Here is an 18,931-nt window from a genome sequence, read left to right as displayed (position 1 = left end):
TTCACACAAAAGTATTTTAGTATTTTGAAGAAAGTATTTTATTAATACTAGTAGGAAGATTATTTTGGAAATTAATCATCAAATGTATTTTGGCAATTTGATGAGTAAGGGCATTTTGGTCTTTTACTCAAAAATACTACCACTATAAAAAGGGAAACCCTAGTTTCCCATCATTCTCCATCATTCTTCTAGCCACTTCAAAAGGAGTAAGGATGGGTTTCTTTTCTCTCTCAAACTCTAGTTTCTTTCAAGAAATTTCTTCAAAGTTCAAGCTTCTAATCTAGTTTTTGTTTTTGAAAATTTTAGGAAGATCTTGCAAATATCAAAAGGAAGCAAAAAGGTAATTATTTTTCTGAAATTTTTGGGGTTTTCATCCCTTAGTTTCTCTCTCCTTCTCGCCCTCTTTGCTTGCGATTTCCGGCCACCACGGTGGTGGTTCGCCGGCGAGCTTCAACGAAAGTGCTGGCCACTGCCGGCCAGCAATAGGTGGCAGCCGACTGGGCACGAGCGCCACCGTGCCACCGTCGCGCCAGTGGTGATGCTCGTGGTGGCGCCGGTTGGGTTAGTTTTTGAGATCTGTGGTGTTCGAACCACTTGTAAAAAAAAATTTGTTATTATTATTATTAAATAATTTACAGCAGTAATTTAGTTAGTAATTTAATAATTTTTATGAAGTTTAAGTAGTAGTTTATAATGGGTTTTGCTAACTAGTAAAGGTTTTTAAAATTTTGACCCAAAATAGATTTTAAAGCCTTTTCAAACAAAAAAAATCAGCTTTGTTAGTATTTTCAAAGGTGCTGATTTTTAGTTATTAGTAGCCTTGAATTATTGTTGGTGAGTACTAATTGATAGTACTTTATTATTGGTAGGTGTCAAGAATATTAAAAGCAAGTCAAACTTTTGATTGTTGATTTTTGTGGTATCAAGGTACATACACTTGACTTTGACCTTTGACTATAGTATATTAAAGGTTATTTATTGAGCATGAGGAGTAAGGAGAGGCTTATGCCTTATAATTGTTTGAGTACATGTTGAGAACTTAGAAAGGAGATTAGGAATGGAACTTTTGAGTTATTATTCCTATATTTGAAAAGCATGTGATTGATGTTAATTGCTTTTGAGCATGATTAAAGTTATTCTTGAAGATAAAGCTTGCCTGAGAATATCTTATCGAGCATGGTCTCATTTGAGGTTATATATTTTATTGAGCAAGGTCTCATTATAAGTTATATATTTTATTGAGCATGATCTCATTAGAAGTTATATATTATTGAGCAAGGTCTCATGAGAAGTTATATTTTGTTGAGCAAGGTCTCACCAGTTTTAAAGTTATTGATCAAGGTCTCACAAGTTTAAAGTTATTGAGCAAGGTCTCACAAGTAGTTAATCATTGAGCAAGGACTCAATTGATTGGATCATGGATCCTTAAGAAAGAATAAAAAAAAGGACTCATGGAGTCATTAAAGTAATAAGATGAGCAAGGTCTCAAAGAATTTAGAACTGAGTTAATTATGGTGCTTGTTGCATTCACTTGTTAAAAAAAGATAAGAAATTGATTTATTTGCTAGATGTATTATTGTGATTGTGTCTCACATAATGGGCTTTGGCAATAAAACTCTTGGGATGGATCCCCATGAGTATTGAACATAAGAGGGGAGTTAGTGTGAAACTATACTCCTGCATATAGCTTAACATGACGATGCTAATGCTTTTATTTTATCAAGCAAGTTTATGGAATTCCAATTATCAAGATCTTTGAGTCGACTAGGCGTCACTCGTATTATTTATCTCTTAGATGTTGAGTCTAGAGGCTCACTCTCACCCTCTTTCATTACTAACAAGCTTAAATTTCTCGAGTCAAGTTATTTAAAGTTCATGGAACTTTAGTAAGAGGTGTGGGATCTCTAACACAAGGAATAGTTGCCCGTATGATTCCAACTTTCCAAGAGGAGGACGGTGTCCATTCATTGCCAAATAATAATAAAAGAAAGTATTTAGTAAGTACAGTTATATGCTTGTCGCATGTAGAGTCATAAGAAGAGCAAGCCGAAGTTGTTGAGGATTGCATGCATTATTATTCGCATTAATTAAGTTGTGTTATGTACTCAGCGTTGCTGATGTATGTGCTTCTTTGTTTTCTTTTGGTTGTTGTTTTTCCCAACGACCCTGTGATGACCCATTTGGCGAGCTGAGCTGAAAGGAAAAGTTTCAGGTACAAGTTCTTGATGTAAATGGGAATCATAAGCATCCAGATGAGAATTATAGTACAGGAGTACTTTCTTAATAAAGTCATTTGAATTTATGTTTGACTTTACTTGACCATTGGGGTCAAGGTTTGACTCGTTTTGAAGATGGGACTAGTATGGGATAGTCTCTGAGTTTGTAACTCAATTACATACTTTCTTATTTCAGTTGTATTAAAGTATTTCCAGTTTATTTTAAAAAGACTTCCGCTGTATTCTCTGATTAGCCTTACGTATTATCATGCGTGGCATAACAACTCCTGCAATTTCTCCTAGTTTATATAAAGAGGAGTCGTGGGGGTGTTACAAAACTGAACTCGTAAAAGGTCTTTTTTTGATAAAATTTTCCTAATATATTTGTATAAATTATGTCAATTAATGTCATTGATGTTTGCTATCGTGATCTTGTCATACGGAAAATTATAATTTAATCTCTCTCGCTCTTTTTTTTTTTAGGCCAATTTTTTTTTTTAAGAGTACCACCATTAAAATTGAGGTGCTAATATCATTGTTCTTATTTAGATATACTCTACATATAGTTTTTATGTGAAATCATTACATTTGAATTTTTGGAGCATATATTTTATCAAATATGTATTTTTTTTTTGGGTTTTTCTACGTTATACCATTGTGTTTCTTCAATTTCTACGTTTTACCCCAACTTTTAAAAAATTCCACACAGTACCCTCAAGCTTACCTTTTTTAATGCACGATGCCCAAACTGCTGATTATATGTCATTAATTTCATTTATTTTTTTTAAATTTATTGGAACTAATTTGACTTATACATAGTTTAACCCTTAGAAAGTTATTCACTAATTAGATTCGTTCCAACGGAATATAAAAAATATACGAAACTAATGATATATAATCAGTGGTAGGGGCATTGTCCGTTGAAAAAGGTAAGTTTAAGGGTACTGTGTGGAATTTTGAAAAATTTGGAGTACAACGTAGAAATTGAAAAAATACAAGGGTATAATGTAGAAAAACCCTTTTTTTTTTCTCCTTTTCGTAAGAGCCCAACTTTTTTTAGAACACGGCCAACAAAAATCTTAATTCGTAACTGTCAAGCTCATCAACAATATAAAACATCAAATACATAAAAGGAAAGAAAATAAAAACGACATCAGATTAGTAACAATATTCTACAAAGATATCATCTTGATTTTAGCCTCAAGGTCATGAACTTAAACACAAAGATCCTCACAACAATTTAAACCCCACCAACAGGGGACAATCATCTATGACTCTATAATATCATCTTGATCTTTCCTCTTTTACTTTATTCTTTATTTCGAATTTTTTTTCTCCCCTTTTTACCCTCTCGTGTCCCTACCATATAGTCCACCATTACATTATTAATTCAATTCTAATCCCTTTCTTTCTCCTACTTTAATCTCTTTTTATTTGTTTATTTATCTTAACCCCTTTTCTCTCCTACTTTACCCACCCCACACCCCACGCAAATTAATTCTCATTGGTATCCACTACTAGTAACAAGAAAGATCTTTAGGAAACGGAGAGATAAATTTTTTTGATAAGAATAATCTCACCTTTGAACGATCCTCCCAAAAGAGTCCTACCTTTCATAAATTTGGAAATAAAAAAATGGCAATTTATGATTTTCATTATTGTACTGAAACTCAAGCAACTTAATTCCAGCTGAATTATTAGAAAATTGGAATTGAGTCAAGCGGCTTGAGAAACAATCAAACACTTCAGACCTGTGCAAGTTCAACTCGAGCCCTAAACTTTTAAGCTCATATATGATCACAAGCTCAACTCATATTTAGATCGATCTTATCTTAGCCTCTATAATGCTAATTTAAATACTCCAAGCTTTAGTGACTAGACACGAGTAACTAGCTTGTAGTTGTACATATTACAATGATCTCACTTTCTACTAAACCAACATATCAGTTTACATGTTTGACTAATTTACATGTTTGATTAATTTACACGGTAGTGAAGATTTCTTTTTCATTTTGAAATATGTATGGCAGGCCCACTCACCATATGCACAGATGAGATCGATCTTCTAACCCCTGGAACTAGGGGGTATTTGTTCATGTGAAGGTACACAAAACTCAAAATTCCATGAGAATCAACTCAGATACTGAGTTGAGGACGGAATTTTGGATCGACAAATCTCAACGTAAATTCATCAGTGCAAGCCATACGGATTCTCTCAGGTGTAGCAGGATTGTCAAGAGGAAACCAACCACTGTAGCTGCTTCTGCTCTAGCAGCTGCGATAGCATCCTTGATGGCAAAAAAGGCTGCGGAAGCAAGAAAAAATGGAGGTTCGCCAACAGCTTTTGAAGAATGTATAGCCTTAACATTTGGAGCTCCCTGCATATCAACCCAATATCTCTTAAAACTTCGTCCTTGCTTGGTCATTAGCAAATAGTAGCATGTTATATACTTGTATCATATTTGACGAGAAGATAAGAGATTTATGTGATAATGTTTTTGGTAACTTAGCCCCTAGCTCTGTGATAATGTTTTTGGTAACTTAGCCCCTAGCTCTCTGGATTGGTAGTATGATTTACAACTCTACAAGGGTATTTTTGTAAAATAAAGAAAATGATTAGTCTAGGGGGTATATGGTCATTATGACACTTAAATTTAATGATAAAAGTGTTCTCTTCTACAGATACTTCGTATAATTCTTTTTTATAGGTAAGATGAAAGGAACTCACTTGAGGCGGGATAAGGGAAATTCCTCAAATGAGTCATATGTGGTTTGATCCCTAGACCTCAAAGATACGAGGTGGGAATTGATGCCACCACTCCACTACCTCAACTTCATATACTTCGTATATATTGCAAAAGAATATACATAATCCTCTAAAGACCAACTAATAACCAAACACTTCATAATTTCAGGTCCAATCTACTCATTTTTCTACAAAATACTCCTTCCCAAACACACTCTCCACAAGAGATATTATTCCTTTGAACTTTTAAGCACACCAAGAAGATACTCATCTTACAGAATCCAAATTTCACAATGGCGAAAAAACTCACAGATCAAGATGTATATTGAAACATCTAAATATCTAACTATAACACCGCAACCGAAAATAACAGGTAGACTAACCTTCAAAAGAGAGACATTGAATTTTGTAGGAACATCATTGACAGATGGAATTTTATAATTCCCAGGTCCACATGTATACAGGTAGCCAGGAGGTATCCACTTATGAGCTGCATCTCCCCACTTGAGCTCCTCTAAAGCAACCAACCCGCCTGTATGAATGCTCCTTCAATCTGCAATAAACATGGTTTTTGTGAAGAAACGAACATGCCGGAGCATTCAACAAAGTTGAGAGTGCTTCGTTCACTATAAATTGAAACTATCCTGTATTCTATGAGTACATGTAATAGTCTCAATTGTATCATCCAGACACGAGAAGCACACACAAAAAATCAATAAACCATTGCTGTTAATCATTTAACTTATACTGGTCATAATATCTGCTCCAAGATCGTTCCATAAATTAAATCAGACCAACACTTCAAGTGAGCATAACCTTCCAATCACCCTTGCATTAGACTCACCGTTACTAGGTATGCCAAGTTGATATATTCGTATTTAAAATAATCACAAGAAAGAAGAGAAATGGAGCTTTTGGAAAATCCCAAAATTGAAAAGCTTAAATGACACTGAACTCAATATTAAATGGTGTATTAACCAATCAAAATGCCACTTCCACTATACTTCTGGAAAACATTCTTTAATTGAATGAGCTCAAGACACAGGGATGAGGATTTGTGGTGGAAATTACCTGACCAACATCAATGGCTGGATTGAGGGAATGTCCGAGATCAAGAATGATATTTGCAACTCTTGTCTGGAAATCTCCAGTCAATGTATCAATCTCAACCTCCGCAAAAGCAGCACCGTACGTGAAATACCTGAAAGGGTTCCCCTTGCCAGTTTTCCAATCAAATCCAATATCAGGAGTAGCATGGAATCCATGAGCAGATAGGTCTATTCGCTCCAGATAGCACGCAAGTGCCAGCTGAAAGGAACAAAAGCATGCATCATTGCTAATGGGAAAAAAAGAGGCAAAAGTAAGCTATGACACAACCACACATTCCACACAATCACACATACCTCAGCAAATGAATCAAAGTTGTGTCTCGAAGCAATAGGATCCATTCTTGTTTTTATTTGCTCACAAGCATCTAAAACTGCAGCACCATACATATCAGAACTTGCTGATGCTGCAGTGGGTGATGAATTTGGAACCTGTTTGACAGCAAACAGAAACAAATAAAAATGCAGTTCAGTGGATTCTAAGGTTCTAGAATATTCTTTTCCACACTGTTAATGAATTGTCGGATAGTACAAATGAAAATGAGACAATTTCTGCTGCATTGTTACCTTGTCTGTACTAGTCTCTGATATGAATACAGAGCTAAGAGGAATATCAAAAGCAGAAGCAGCAATCTGGGCAATTTTTGTATGTAAGCCTTGTCCCATCTCGACACCTCCATGGGTAACTAGTACCGTGCCGTCAGTATAAACTTGAACAAGAGCACCTGCCTGCATTCAATTCAATCAACTAATAAACAAGAGAACAATCTCCTCTCCCTCCTCACTCTAAAGACATACTGCAATCCATCAAGTTTAGGGGCAGGGACACTTTGGGCACTGAAATAAGTTGGTTAGAGTGAGCTTGGTGGAGGGGGCAATGAACTTGTTAGAAGGAAGTCAAAAGGCTATATGTAGAGGTTATCACCTAAGACGAAAAAAAGTGGAACTACATTTCTTTTATTTTTATTTGTTTAGTTTTTAGTTGAATTGTCCAGCCACTCAAAGGCCTGGGGTTGTAATCTCCTTAGTGATGATTTTCTAGAATTGCTTATATTATGGATTTCCCCCAAATCATCTTCTTCCTCATTTCCGGTCTATTACATATACGTCACTCTTTAGATAGATCCATCTGTATTAATCACATTTTAACTCACTATATAAATATCTTTACAAGGATTGTCATAATGAAATTTGTTTTGAATTTCGATTTGAAATGAATTTGATATGTAGATTAATTATTGGTCAAAGTTCAAAATACATGACCTCGAGTTAATAGAGGTTATCTTTGTAAAGCAACACTAGTAATACCCCAACTTGCATGTGTTAGATATAGCACATTATTTACAGAAACAGAATGCAAATAGGAACTGTTACAGGCCGAGATTAAGTATTAAACCAGCATGCATTTCCTATCTACCAAAGAATTAGAGAAAAATCAGAAGTGTTGAAATCCACACGATGAAGAAACTTATTATTTCAGAAAGAAAAGAGAGAGCGAGAGGATAGGGGAAACAAGGAACGAGTTTCACAGCCAAATGGAGTAATGTATGCACATAGAGTCACTATTGGTCATTTTTCAATACTTAAAATAGGCAAGCGCCACCGCGCCAGGCCTGCTGGAAACAAGGAGCATTTCCGTGGTGGAGAAAGATCACTTGTCATCACGAAATGCAGTCAGTATGAGGTACTGACTTCAAATGATTAATTGGTATTACAAGGGAGCTACTGGTTTCTCAGTTGGTATATCGCTCATACTTGCATTCAGGGATCCAAGTACTGACTCAGGGATCTGATTCTTGTATTTTAGAATGGCAGAACACCTTTGACTTGGTCAAGAAGTATTAAGAAAGATCCCCCTTGTCAATACGGAACAGTCAGGAAACTCAGGATGTAAGGAAGTGGTACTGATCTCAAAGATCAATTGGCGTTATAAGAGAGCTACAAGTTGCCAGTTGGTATGTTGTTCTTACCTGCAAAGAGGGATCTGAGTAATGATCCAGGGATCTGATTGTTATATTTTAGAATGGGAGAGCACCTAGATGGCTAGATTTGCACCTTATACTCGGTCAAAAAAGTTCCGGAAAATTTAACTAGGACCTTGATTCATTTGCTAATGCACATATTATCCATCAAATTTAACCATTTCATCTTGGTGGTTAAAACTTTTTCTATCTACCAATTTCAACATCAGTGAATGCTGATTTTGCACAATCTTTTTGTTTAAAGTACAAACATACATTCACAATCTTTTTGTTTAAAGTACAAACATACATTCAACACTGTGCTAAACAAACATTGAAGCGAAATTGAAGATGTAGACAGAGACAACAAAGATGAGCTTGTGTGCATTGATACCGTCTCATATGTAAAACCAAGAAAGCCTGCATTGCCATGCCTGGATCATACCAAGGCTACAACAACAAAAAATTATAGCACTGAGATGATGTCTATAACAGAAGACATTACCTGGTTCATAAACTTAGTTGTAAATGAGATTCCAAATTTTGTGGGAACCATAGCAAGTCCACGCTTTTTCCATCTATTATGAACATTAAAGTCATCAACCTCAGCACGTGCTCTATGGAAGTCGCATGATAATTTCAGTTGATTCCACAGCTCGGGTAATGTACAATGCTCAAGTATTTGGCCATAGTGCAATATTGATCCTTCACTTTGGAAGTTTATTTCCTACAACAGCACAAAATTTGAGCATATTGTGTAAACCTTGATCACTAGAATATTCATGAATAAATACGCTGGATGAAAAGTTGACAACAAACTAATAATGTGCAAAACACAGCCTAGATACCTCACTACAGAGTATAGAAGCAAACACAGCAACTTTTCTTACCCTGATCTCCTCCGGGTTCTTCTCGAGCTCCATGGCTATCCTCTGAATCCAATTTTCAGCAATCAGCATCCCTTGTGGGCCACCGAATCCACGGAAGGCAGTATTGCTTGGAAGATTGGTGAAGCAAACTTTGCCATTTATGCGGACATTTGGTATCTCATAAACATTGTCTGAATGAAACATTGCGCGTTCAAGGACAGCAAGAGAGAGATCAAGTGAATTTCCAGCATTGTTATATATCTCAAGGTCCAGAGCTAGTACCTTTCCCTCATTTGTGAATCCAACCTGTACCGGGTAATATATAACATTAATTAAATCAATATATCCGATATTTCAAATCTGTCAAACCAATTCATAAAAGCTCTAAATACACAAAGAAAGATTCAATAAAGCAACAAGCACAAAATGAGGAAGACAAGGATGCTAGGACTTCAACATCATCCACAATGCTAGGGCTCCAATATAATAATCCAGTATTTGACTCAGAAAAAGATACAAGGTTAAACTCAAGCATCTTTTCATTAAAAATCTATGGGACAACAGACCATTAAAGGTGGATGATTGTTTGACTGTGCAGGTGCAAAAATATCATAATAGGTTTTTACGATATTTTGCCTTAAACTCGTGAAGAGCACATAGCACATGGAATTTTCGAGTGCTTATCTTGTTGATTCTATTACATTCCATTGTGGGAGTGAGAAGTAATCCCAACATAGTGAGGTGGGCATGGAGATACCGAGGCAGGAAGCTGGAAAATTTGCTGCCCGGGCACACAGCCTAATATATCCCGGGGCGGGAGGCACAGCAGGGTGAATTCCTCCTTCAGTTCAGCACTTTTCCTTTGGTTATCAGGTCAAGATGCTGAGCGGCCAATCAGGCAGCTCCATTGCAAGGTAACAAGGTTATTTTAGTGTCATAGTATCAGGTAAGGGTATTTAGGAATATTACTTTGTCTTAGTTCCTATTATTAATTGATAGTAATTAATCAGCAGAAGTATGTAATTAGGAAAGCATGATTCCTAAGTATCATGATTCTCGTATGAGTCCTTGTAAAATTTTGTTTCCTAGTTTTATTAGAATTGAGATGATAGTTTCCCCTATAAAACGAGATGCTAGGGTGCGCATATTTGTCTCCTAAAATGTGAGAAAGAGCCTTGTGAGAGAATTAATGAGAGTTCTTACTAATTCTGTGGGAGAGTTTGAAAATTCTCAAACATAAGCCTATTGTTGTTACATTTTGATAATAATGCAAGTAGGGTGAAAGACTTCTTTCACCAAAATACATGTTTTAGTGTCAGAGTTGCTATAGTAGTTCCCGCCTATTATTCATAAAGATGCATCAACACTTCCCTTATATAAATACTGCATAACACATACTCCTACTATTGTTATGCATAAGAAGTTAAAACACACAAATTGTTGTCATGAAGCAACAGTCAGCAACTAAAAATATGATGTACACTTTTCATAATTTGTGGATCTAATGCAATATATAGAAAAGAGCATGAAGGTAATATAACTAATAATCTTGATCTGCGGACATTCTGTTATTTACACTTTTCTTGGTTCTGGGGGCGCACTATATTGGTCTTGTTCTTTCAGAACACGATTATGCCTTCATTTCATCCTCTTCTCCTTACAGTTCACATCCTGAATCAATTTAGAGTCACCTCTTATGTTTGGACAAGCAGAGTGAACCTTTCTTGGAGCTTTGATTGGACCAAAGATGCATTTTAGTGGGGGAAACAAGTGCAGAACACAACAAATGGATGAGGTTTTGTCAGCTTGATTAAGCTCAAATATGCTCCTACATGCATGTCAATCACAGCATAAAATCAATGTCAAAATAGCCAACTGAAGAAATTAAAGTATACCTTATACTTCCCAAGAAAGCTGTGACGCTGCCCAGTTATCATCATGTCTACATCTCGGTCTAAGGTGAGTTTTACATGCCGGTTTAACAGATAAGACGGAACAGAAGCTGCAGCAGCAATAAAAGCTGATCTTGTCTCCTTGCCGCCAAAACCGCCACCAATTCTCTTGGTTTTGCAAACTACTTTTGACATAGGAAGACCAAGTACGTGACTGACATACTTTTGATGCTTCTGAGGAGCCTGCAGAGTTATTTCAGTGAAAAGAATTTACTAGAAGACCAAAAATAAAAATAATGGGACGATCCACATTCAGATACACAACTCAAATTACACTAACATTGTAATGGTGCACAAAAGAAACTAGCAACTTTAGAGTGATACGTACTTGAGTAGATGAAATCATATGGACCTCATTACCACTGTCCATGGTCCATACTAAACTGCTATGTGTTTCCAAGTAGAAATGTTCTTGACCACCTACTTGTACCTCTCCTTCAATGATCCTGTCACATGCACCTAACTGAAAGCAGAGATCAACATCGCCTTTCAGGAATTGCTTCTCTGAGCCAGGATGAAAACTTTTAAATTTGAGTGCATCCTCTATAGATAAAACAGGATGCAACTCTCATACTCTACATGCACTTTTCCCGCTGCTAGTTTTGCATTTTCATGGGTATCAGCAACAACTATGCCAATTACCTGTACAAATCCCAGGCATTAGTTCACATGCTGCTAAAAATAGTATTCAATTATGAATACTTAAAAATCTTAGTACCTGGCCCACACAAGTTACCAATTCTGAAGCAAAGAGCTCCTCATCAGCGACAACGGGTCCAATATGATTATCCCCAGGGACATCTTTGGCAAAAAATATGCCTGCAAACCCAGGCAAAGTCTTTGCCCAGAATCATCAATTGAGACTATGCGGGCATGAGGCTTTTTACTCAGAATTAAAGCAGCATGCAAACCATTAGGCGGCATCCCCATATCATCAACGTATTCTGCCTCACCTGTGACCTGAAAAGAGTGACAAACCAATAAGGCGCATAAGATGACTAGTGAAGCTGGCAAGTCAGCTGTTCTATTTGTTATTACTTTCTTAATTTCTTGCACTGTTTTAATTGGTAGTGATAAGTTAAAACTGGTTTCAGCCTGAAAGGGACTAACTGAAAACCGAGATGACAGTTTCCAGCTTGACCAAGTCAAAGGATTCTTTTTCTTTTTATTAAGGAATCCAAACATACTTGGTCAGGCTTTCACACAATTTTTTTTTATTTGAGGGGGGGGGGGGGGGGGCAGGCTGCAGGACGGAGGGTTTCAAGACCCTTCTTATTATAATTTTGCTCAATGATAGCTATTAGAAAGATAAAAAGGTAAGAGGGCTAAAATGAATTATATGCAATCTGCTACAATTCAGTATGCAAATCGATATAGAACTCAGGGCTAAGGGTGTTGGATATATTGAAGTATCGACCTCCAGAGTAGAGGACCTAATACCAACCCACAATGCTTTCGAGAGGATTTTGGAGCTCTCCCAATGAGTGACTCTCTTTCTACTATATTCTTTGGATCCCTCTACAAAAATATCAAACCTTCCTATTTATAGCCCTATACTGGACCCAACACTAACAATCTCCTGCTCTATTCTCCACTACTAACAGACTAGCTGAGTCATCATTACAAATTTTACTTATTTAGTTACAGCCTTGAAATCCCCCTTCTGCCCTTTATTATTTCTAGCCCTCCTAGAATACGTGAATCTGATGGGAGGACGTGTAGGAGATGTTGCATAATCTCCATAAACGAGATAGAAAAAAAAGGAGTGAGGGAATAACCATTCAAATATATTTCACGTGTGAAATTATGTTACATAGCTGATTCCATCTTCACCTTTGACTTTACGAATTGAAACAAGGAGACTAAAAAAGTGGAGCAGTAATCCGTGATTCATAGTACATGAAACATAGCCCTGCTCCATGGTGCCCCACACCCCAACCAAAAAAAACCCCAAAATAGAAAATATCAAACGATATAAAAATTCAGAGAAAGAAGACAGGATATTTAGAGATGATTAATAACACACCTGAAGTGTTGCAGATAAATGAACCTCTGGAGATCCCACAGCTGTCCCATGTTTGACCATATCATAGTCCTGACTCCCCATAACAGATGGCCTATGGGATGGCTGTATTGCTGACAGATAAGATGGTGGTACTGTTTCTGTCAAACATGTCTTTACATTCATTTCACGAGAGACCCACCAAAAGAATTTGAAGAAGAAACTCAATGTCAGAGATTTTCTGAAATCCACCATTCCACCAGGTGCATCTTCCCTCAGAAAAATGTCCTCCTCTAAGACTTTTAATGCCTACCTAACAAATCCTTATTCCAACTCTTTCCTATGAGAAACTCTTTTGTTTTTGAAGCAAGAAAAGAAACAGCAGCAACCCCTCCGTAAACAATTGATGCATCTGAGACAAGCCATTCTTCATCTTTCTTCTCGAGATGAACACGCATTCCAGCATTTACTAATGCAATATCATCATCTCTACGATGAGCCTGCTTGAACTCTTTCACAAACTCGAAAGGCCTAGTCCATGGTAAATGTATCGATAGTAAAATCTCATCACTTGACAAATCAACCTTGCGATAACCAAGGAAAAAATCTTCTGCCAACGTTCTTGTTTCCCTTGCTATCAATGATTTGAAACTTTGCTCCAGCTGCCATCCAAAGAGGATTCAAATCTGATATTGGACTAGCAGTGCATATATTCCCACCTACAGATGCAACATTTCTAATCTGAGTTCCGGCAAACCACTTTATTTGCTCAACGAAAGCATTACAGGTTGATATTTCATGAGTAGCACGCTTTAAAGAAACTCTCCTCAAAACACTTAGAAGCTCAGACAGTCGCACAGCAGCTCCTATCTCCAATCCATCATCTTTCACATTTAAAATATTTAACTCAGGTACCTGTGCAACTGATACAAGAGCTTTATACTGCATTCTCTTCAACCTCATTTCAATTCCAACCTCAGTGTTACCAATCACCAACCTTGCATCTGGATATTTGGATTTTAACTCAAGAACATGTTGAAGTGACAAAGGTCTATACCACTTAAGTCCATTAAATCCACTCAAACTCAAAAAAGAAGATCTCCTTAGCAATAGTTCAGGAGGAAATATAAGCTCTCGGTCATTGTATCTGCTACCATCAACATCACTGTAAGAAAGCTGTTTGTACCTTTCACTGCAAGCCCCGCTTTCCTTCGTATTGCCAGTGTTCCCATCAGACTTTTGTCCACATGAGCAGGGTTTACCAGTCGAAGGACAAATAAACTCGTTGCCTTGTTGGCTTGCCGAGTTACCAACTGTGTATATCATGTCATCAGTTTTAGCAAAAACTCTAAAGGCATCGATAATTGGCCTATAACCTGTGCAGCGACACAAGTTCCCTGCCAGACTCTCTTCAATTTGCTGCTCAGTTGGAGGAGTTTGACTAGACCTTAGTAAAGCATACATGGACATGACAAATCCAGGAGTACAAAATCCACACTGTGAGCCATGTGAACTTGCTAACAATTCCTTCAAAGATAACATAAGTTAATTAATAGGGGATTGATGATTAATCAAACCGTTCTGCTTTACATTAAAATTTGAGAGGAAGATATATGCACTTGATTGTGAAACATCAAAAGGAAAAATCCAGAAAGAAGAAAATCAAAAACTACAACTTATGCTTGGGAGCATAAAGTTTGGCTTCCCTTCTCCCCCCCCCCCCCAAATTTCCCAGTTCCCACTATCAAAAAAGAATAAAGGGGATAAATGGCAACCAGCTTACTTTAGCATATGTTCTCAATGAAAATAGAATACACACAGTATAGCTTGCCATTTAAATGTATCATACTGTTTATCTTCACAAAAAGTAGAACCCAGGATGGAAAGCAGTTCATCTTCTAGCTACTCTTCCAGAGCCTGTATTATAATTGATCCAGATAATCGTAAGAAACCAGAAATAAGTGCTTCCTCAAAGGTTTGCTCAAACCTTAATTTCTATGTTCCCCGTCTCATGATTGTTTAATGGCTAACATGCAAACATTTCAAGAAACTAAAAGTTCTTGAGTAATGATAATGACAGCGCTGATATATATTTCCGTATGTGTGCGCGTTAACCACTTGCCGGATGTTAAAATCATTCAGCATTTGTACAATCTAACAAAATTATATAGAAGGGAAGGTATGATACCTGCACTGGATGCAAGCCAAGTTTACGGTTTCCAATACCCTCCACTGTGATTATATGCATTCCTTCCACGGAGTATAGTGGAGTTAAGCATGCATTGACTGCATGGTGCCTGGTGTAGGCAACATGAACATTAAAACAACTGTTAAAATATAGTTTGCTATCCACTAAAGATGCATAATCAATTCTAGAGCCACACAGATTGATGTCCCAATCCTGCTGGAACAAAGTTCAGTATGCCAATATACAAGACACAAGTAACTAGCACTATTTTGTTTTAGAACGGGCTGAGAGCCTGAGACAACTATAACATACTTTTCTGATATAAGGTCATTCTCTTAGCTGCCTCCCCACCAGAGTAAAGAACTAAAGATATTTCACAATTTTGATCACCATTGCAGCAGGTGCCATGTCAGCAGCATCTAAGTAGTCTAATGTCTCACGTCGCTAACATCACTGCACGAATTGATATGTTTTAAAGTTCCAATTCACCTTTATAAATTAACAATTTTGGAACATATTTTTAGGTTATACTTGAAAGTTGAAAATCTACTTTTAGTACCTAATCTGAACGATATTTTGTGAAGAAATCGGATGATCTAAACATTAGCCATAGAATAGCAATTCAAAGTTTTAACAAATGAGATATAATTAAATCACCAATATGCAAAACGACATTAGTAACAGACGATAATTTTTGATGTGATAGCATGATGGTCTATAATAGAGAACGTAATGTGATTTTGAAGCACATGCTGTAAAACTTCTCTTTGGGGTACGGTAAGTTTTTAAAACTTTATAGAACGACCTTTATCCTTCTTCTTTAAAGAAGTTCAAAACTTAGTTGCAACTTGCAACAGTACTTAATTTGGTAATTGGTTCTCTTTATCTCTCTCCTCGTCACATGTGTCCCTCTTTTTGTTTCTCTCTATCTCTCTCATCTTCACACGCAATCCTTCAAAGTTGTGCATCTCCACACTTTGCAATTGATTTGGGACAGAGGGAGCATAACAGGTTTGCCTTGATCAAATTCTATGATCCCCACTTCCATTCCTGACCTTCAAAAAATACAGCTGCTTCTTGCACCATGCTAGTTGTTGTTTGCCATTTCAAATTATTAAGTATATACTTTTGATGTGCAAAGCTGTTAGAGGAGAAAACAAAGAGCAGAACCATGAAACTCAACAAGCAGAGAACGTCCTGAGAACTTGCCAGGCTATAAATGACATCAAATACCACTTCTCAGCAATCATTAATTTGTTAACTACAAAACACCTCGAAACACCCAACAATATAAGATAGTGTTCCATCTAGCTTGAAACCAAGCATATATCAAGGCAACAAGGATCAATATGTGCAGATAATAAAGTTAAAGAAAGACTCACACACATTTCTTGTGCTGTCGATCCAAATAGGAGACCATCACAGTACAAGCACCACAACCTCCTTCACCACAGCCTAATTTTGTCCCAGTTAAGCCTAAATCTGCATTCAAAAGCATCGGGAACACTTATCATGACACTTTGAACAAAATAAACATATATCAATAGGAAAATAGTGTTTGCCACATTCCGATATGTTGGGATAATGGCTTGTAAAGCCGTTCATGCCAGGGCCCATGTCAATGAGACGGGCCCGTGCTACTTCAGTTGGCCCATTTCTGGTAAAGAAGAGAAGTTCAGCAGTGGGTGGGACGAGCCCGCACCCGTGTGAGTTGCACTGGACGCCATGCTACCTTCTAAATCCGATTTGACTCAAATTTTCCATGCCATTCATACCTGCCCGACAACTCATGTTTTTATGGGTTTTGTAACAGCTAGTTTTTTGGGTTTTATTGAGCAGGGATTCCAGCCATTATTCTTCAGATGTTTAATAAGTTCAATTCTTTCCTTCAAATTCAAAGAGCACCTTTTCTTTCTTCTCAAACCTGAGCAAAGGCTCGGGTGACTCCAGATCTTTACTTAGTTCTTGTGTGAAAGGGCCTTTGTTCTAACCTTCGGAACAAATCAGCCAATATGTTTAGCACCTCGGAATTCGGATGCACCGAATCTTGCATTCAAGGCAATAAATGTATCACAACGCAATAATTCCATAGATCTTATTGTACTATCCTTTGTGAGGTTTTGTCGTTCCTGTAGCCTTGAGCACTCATACTCCCATAAAATATACACTTGAATCAAAAATTCTATGCCACTCAAGCTTAAATTCCAATTTAAGCTTTTGACCTAGTACCTGACCAAGAAATTCCTAATTGAGAACATTTCTCAACAAAAATTTGTTCAGAACTATTAAAAGTTGTATGTTCTCCCACAAATGTTGTATACTGAACCATAAACGTAGTACAAAATCATAAAACTTTTCCAACCCCCTTAGTTATTCTACCATTGTATGGACTACTTAAACTTGACTACTTAAACTCGGATTGTAATGTTTTAAACTCGAGTATTACTTCCCCCTCCCTTTTCACCAAAAAAAAAAAATCATAAAACCTGTATACGAAATCAGGCATCATATGATCTATATGAGTTTTAAACTCGGATGGCGAATTTTTATGCATAACATTTGAAATATAATATACAACATTTAGAACAACATATACAACATTTGTACATGTTGCAAAGTGTTCACAACGTTTCGGAATTAGGCACAGCTCTGTATGACCTGATAGAATCGAATAATCTGTAAGCAATTTATTATCTCTTGTGATCTCTAGGACAATTTCCTAGTATGACTCTCATGTACATGTATATACATCGATACGCAACACGACCTATCAATCTATCATGAATCTCATAGAGAAACCATCTTATTTCTTCTATCAAATCAAACAGAGCCTAAAATTGATCAAATTCGTCCATGAATTTACCAGCAAAGCGAGCAACTCATCAAATCAAACACAATTTCACAAAATTTGAGCAAAAGTAATCGCGAATTTCAAAGATAACATAAATTCATATGAATATTGAAGAGAATTCAACTTATTAAACATCAAAATCATCAAAATTGAAATCTCAACAGATTAAAATTGAAAAATTAACTACCTCTGAGATACTCAAGAAGAGTCAAGTGAGCTAAACCATCAGGAAGTAATCTCCGAACTCCATTGATGTAAATTATAGCTTCGTTTGAATCTCTCTCCTCGATTACTCTAACTTCTTCCTCGCTCCCCATATTTTTGGGAGATCACTATGAAAAAACCACTGTTGAAGATCGATTTTCAAAAAATCTAGTGATTTAGATGAAATTGATGAGCTTGATTTTGATGATTGAAAGTTTATTATATAGAATTCGACCGAAAGAAGAGAGTATGATAAGATTTGTGAAATTTACAGATGTCATATATGCTGAAGAAATAAAGATGAACACGATAGTTGAAGTGGGTGGGAGTATGTCTTGATAAAATTGACTTCTAGTGATTAATTAATGATTGTACTTTTTGGCAAGATTAATGATTGTACTTTTTGGCAAGATTAACTAATTGTAGTATTATTACTTTTTTTTGCAATATTAAGGATATTGTACTGTATTTAAGTTAAGGTAATTACGGGGACGTTTGGTTCAAATATATAAAACGAAATGGTATGAGAATAAGTATTTCAAGAATATGAGAGTGATGGATGGCCGAGTGGTTAGAGCTTCCTTTCCGGTTTAGGAGGTTCTGGGATTGATTTTCACTATTGATGAGTTGGGATCCTCTTCATTCCAGCAACTTATCAGGGTTTCTCCTTGTCTTATTAAAAAAAACTTAAAAGTATGACTTCTCCCTTTTTGTTTGATTTATTAGTTAACTGAGGTTACGGGTTCAAATCTTATATCTATTTATAATTATTTGAAGATTAGACAAAAGAAAATATTTAGATCATTAGTAAAAGTATAAGGGAAGGAACAATGAGA

At 36.5% G+C, this 18,931-nt stretch overlaps 1 pseudogene; it reads right to left on the bottom strand.

Annotated features, from left to right (window-relative positions):
* Positions 1-3,836: 3,836 nt before the first annotated feature.
* LOC104889971 (xanthine dehydrogenase 1-like) lies at positions 3,837-18,410 on the bottom strand (annotated as a pseudogene).
* Between the last annotated feature and the right edge of the window lie 521 nt (positions 18,411-18,931).

The sequence above is a fragment of the Beta vulgaris genome, chromosome 4 (genome assembly GCF_026745355.1).
Source record: "Beta vulgaris subsp. vulgaris cultivar EL10 chromosome 4, EL10.2, whole genome shotgun sequence".
Taxonomy (NCBI): Eukaryota; Viridiplantae; Streptophyta; class Magnoliopsida; order Caryophyllales; family Amaranthaceae; genus Beta; species Beta vulgaris.
Note: the sequence above shows the minus strand (reverse complement) of the source record. Positions and strands in the feature narration are given on the sequence as shown.